Source organism: Staurois parvus, unplaced genomic scaffold, assembly GCF_062004578.1.
Source record: "Staurois parvus isolate SC_StPar_1 unplaced genomic scaffold, SC_StPar_1.0 ptg001506l, whole genome shotgun sequence".
Lineage (NCBI taxonomy): Eukaryota > Metazoa > Chordata > Amphibia > Anura > Ranidae > Staurois > Staurois parvus.
The window spans coordinates 228278-232922 of record NW_028319302.1 but is presented as its reverse complement, the minus strand read 5'-3'; the positions used below and the strand labels follow the sequence as shown (position 1 = coordinate 232922).

Genomic DNA, 4645 nt, shown 5'->3' with positions numbered 1-4645 from the left:
TCATAGTTGCCGGATATCGGCAGTACTTTCCTCATGTTGTGACAGGCTCCTACACTTTTAAGGGAGTCCCAACCCCTTGCCAAGCTTTCTGTTGGGGATTTGCTGAGGTCCCTCAAGAGTGCAGCCAGCCACTCCTTAGATCCACCCACTGCCTCCAAGGCCCTCCTCCAAAAGCCTCAGAGCAGGGGGAAATTGCAGAGGGTCTGTCCTGCAGAGTCTCTCAGCCCTGACCACAATTTGACCCCTCTGGCTATTACAACTGTACTGCTATCCAGCTCCTGTCTAAAAATTAGGGTCTAGCTCCCCCTAGCTAAACTAGGAGGGTGCTACATAAAGATAATCAAAATGCACGTAATGAAGACTGACATGGTGTCCTTCAACGACATCTGGTACCAGCCATGTGACCAGGTATTGGGTGCCACATGATCCCAACAGCTGGATTAGTGTTTAGGAAAAGCTACTGGTTGTCTGATTCTGCCTGAATGTCAGCCCTAAACTATTTTATTGCTTTTAGTAAAATTTTATTTCATCTAATAGTAAACTGAAACTTCCAGCATTCCTTACGAGATCCAAGTTATGAGAACAATTAAAAAAACAATATCTTAGATAAAAGTCGTTAGCATACTTACTCAGAGCTTTCACTAAAGTGCTTCATGATGATGTTCTGCATAGCATAGTTACCCACCACAACCAATCTGGTTTCATATTTCATCTTTATCATAAAAGCAGAACAACAAAGCTGCATTCTGATTGGTTCCTGAGGGTTATTATCCAAATTGTTCTTTTCCATGCTAAAAAAAGCCAATGACGTTACCACGGGAACATGATGATGAGGTGACCTAAAAATATTTTGGCATAAAATACAAAGAGTTGTTGTGTTTGGCTTGTTGTGTTTAACTATTATGTTTGGCCTGTTTAATATCTGACTTGAGCACTGCGTGCTATAAAAATTTATAGTTACTGTGAATGAACTGGCAGAGAACCTCATCTCAAATAAGATCTAAGAGCACCAGGGATCAGTCTGGAAAGAAGAATGCTGGTCTGAGACATTTCACACAATTACAATGTGAGTTTATATTACTGTATATGCATACTGCTTAACTGTCACTAATAACTGCTATATTGAGTCTATTTATTAACATTGACAAAATGACAGAAGGAACTATGTGACATAAAGGATATTCCACACACTGCAGGGTGACAGAGGGAGCTATGTGACATTTAGTCTGTCCCTCCCATAACACAGTGACACCACCCAGGAGGAGCTATGTGACATGGAGGATATCCCTCCCATCACAGGGTTACACAGACAGGAGGAGCAATGTCACAAGAAGCCTGTCTCTCTTACCATAGGGTGACACCACCAGGGAGGAACTATGTGTCATGGAGTCTGTCCCTCCTATGACAATGATAAACCCAGGAGGAGCGATGTGACCTGGAATCTGCCCATCCTACCATAGTGAGATCACCCAGGAGGAGCTATGTGACATGGAATCTGCCCATCCTTCATAGTGATATCACCCAGGAGGAGCTATGTGACATGGAGGATATCCCTCCCATCACAGGGTTACACAGACAGGAGGAGCAATGTCACAAGAAGCCTGTCCCTCTTACCATAGGGTGACACCACCAGGGAGGAACTATGTGTCATGGAGTTTGTCCCTCCTATGACAATGATAAACCCAGGAGGAGCGATGTGACATGGAATCTGCCCATCCTACCGTAGCGAGATCACCCAGGAGGAGCTATGTGACATGGAATCTGCCCGTCCCACCGTAGTGAGATCACCCAGGAGGAGCTATGTGACATGGAATCTGCCCGTCCCACCGTAGTGAGATCACCCAGGAGGAGCTATGTGACATGGAATCTGCCCGTCCCACCGTAGTGAGATCACCCAGGAGGAGCTATGTGACATGGAATCTGCCCGTCCCACCATAGTGAGATCACCCAGGAGGAGCTATGTGACATGGAATCTGCCCGTCCTACCATAGTGAGATCACCCAGGAGGAGCTATGTGACATGGAATCTGCCCATCCTACCATAGTGAGATCACCCAGAAGAAACTATATGACATGGAGTTTGTCCCTGTTAAACAGAGTGACACAGCTAGGTCAAGCTATGTGACATGGAATCTGTCCCTTCTCCCACGGTGACACCACCCAGGAGGAGCTATATGACATGGAGTCTGTCCCTCCCAGCACAGAGTGACAGATAGAAGAAGCTAAATGACATAGAGTAGGTCCTTAGTACCACAGGGTGATACAGAGGAGTATGTGACATGGAGTCTGTCTCTCTGGCCACAGTGTGACATAGACAAAAAGTTATGTGACATGGAGTTTGTCCCTCCTACCACAGAGTGACATCACTCTGGAGGAGCTATGTGACATGGAGTTTGTCCCTCTGACCACAGGGTGATACAGACAGAAGGAGCTATGTAACATGGAGTCTGTCCTTCCTACCACAGTGACACCAACCAGGAGGAGCTATGTTCAATTGCTTGGTAACACAAATTGCTAATTAGCCAATCACATGGCAGCCACCACCTCATTTAGTCATCCAGACGTGGTGAATCAGAATGGGGAAGAAAGGGGTTTTAAATGACTTTGAACATGGCATGATTGTAGGTGCCAGATGGGCTGGTCTGAGTACTTCAAAAACTGCTGATCTGCTGGGATTTTCACACAAAACCATCTCTAGGGTTTACAGAGAATGGTCCAAAAAAGAGAAAATATCCAGTGAGCAGCAGTTGTGTGGATGAAAATGCCTTGCTGATGTCAGAGGAGAATGGACAGACTGGTTCAGCTTTGACATTCAGATGGTAGGGTAAAAATTTGGTGTAAACACCATGCAATCATGTATCCACGGTCCAGGCTGGTGGTGGTGGTGTAATGGTGGGGAGGATATTTTCTTGACACTAGCAAGGTGTACATAATGTAGGAGATGGTAAGTGTAAATTCTGTCACTCCTTCCATAGGATGACACAGACAGGAAGTCTGTCCCTCCTATCAGAGTGCCACCACCTCATAGGAGCTACCTGACAAGGAGTTTGTCCCTCACAGCACAAGGTGACACACACAGAACGAACTATGTGACATGATGTTTGTCATTCCCACCAGGAAGGACTAAAACAAAATATTCATTTTGTTTCATTTCATTTATTAATTGAAGAATTTCATTTTGTCATAGTCATTATGTTGAACAGATTTGAGCTTGGGATTCATTTCGTATATTCATTTTTATTGGAAATTAGTATTATATTTTTTTCAATTCAAATTCATTGTGAAGAATAGCTATTGTTAAGGAGTGGCCACCCAGTCGCCATGTCCTTAACAACCCTAACTTTTCTGCTGTCAGTGTGATTCCTGAAGTAAATACCCGCCCCGATGTTTATTTACTTTCGGCAGGAACTGGAGCTGTCAGTAGCCAGGAGGTAAACGTTTCACACAGACCTCTTTTTTTTTAGGGCAGTCGCCATTGTTCATTGTGATTAATGCTGGATTTACTTTGGGAACATCGTTTTTGTGGGGGGTTTTTAATAAAGGACTTTTCAAAAACTGGCTACTGTTTTTATTTACTTTTCACACATTTTTTGGTAAATGAGTAGGGATACTATTCACATAGCAGGGGTCCAGAATCTGGGGCCTCCTTGTTAAAGGGGGCTGTCAGATTCAAATAATCTCCTGGTCCGCAGACCACCATATATACTGCTACAGGGTGGCAGGGGTGCGCAAAACCACGTATATAAATGATTTTGCACTTGTAGGGGGTGCACATAAGCTACCGCTGCCATTCCCAGCCGGTGATTTCTGGATGGCACCTGGTGATTACCGAGCATCTCTGATGGGGAGGACTGTTTTGTTTACTAACAGTCCTCCTCCCTGTCAGCTTGGGCACACTGCTCTGGATGGCTGTGCAGAGCAGTGTGCTTACAGTGAAGCACACAGACACCGCCCCCTAGTAAAACATTCCCTGCACACAGTTAACCCTTTGATCAACCCTCATGTTAACCCCTTCCTGCCCAGTACCATTAGTACAGTGTTAGTGCTTTTTATTAGCACAGATCACTGTATTGGTGTCACAGGGGATGTCAGTGACACCAAGCCAGTTCCCCCAGTGTCAGAATGGCTGCCGTAGTCCCGCTATAAGTCACTGATTGCCACCATTTCTAGTATATAAAAAAAATACCAGTATATATATCGCCATTTGTAAACACTATAACTTTCACGTAAACCAATTAATTTACACGTTTTTACATCGCTTCTCGGCCTTTTGGCTAAGATCAAGTGTAGTATCTGTTCTTATCAGTGTCCAGTGGGGGTGCTCCCGGCCATTCTAGCTTTGCGGGGATGGCTGTTGTATAGTACCCTCACTGGTATGATGGGGGTCCGGAAGGCTAGTACCGGAGGGACAGAAACCGGGGAGCGCCATGATTCGTTCTGGGGCCTCGGGAGTAATTCCTCCGAGAAGACTGGAAAGACCCAGTACCTCCTGATTTGGACGGATCTACCTTGGTCTGGCCAGGGGCTGAGGATGCAGAAAGTCCGCAAACTCAGTGCCCCCTGAGTAGACGCTCTCAGGGGTGCCACTAGTAACACCTGGGTGTGGGACCCCACAGTGTGAAGATGGCACATGGTCACTGTTTTTA

The 4645-nt window shown here is 45.5% G+C and overlaps 1 pseudogene; it reads left to right on the top strand.

The window, feature by feature from the left end:
- The first annotated feature begins 4253 nt into the window (after positions 1-4253).
- LOC149435449 (U2 spliceosomal RNA) lies at positions 4254-4369 on the top strand (annotated as a pseudogene).
- Positions 4370-4645: the final 276 nt, after the last annotated feature.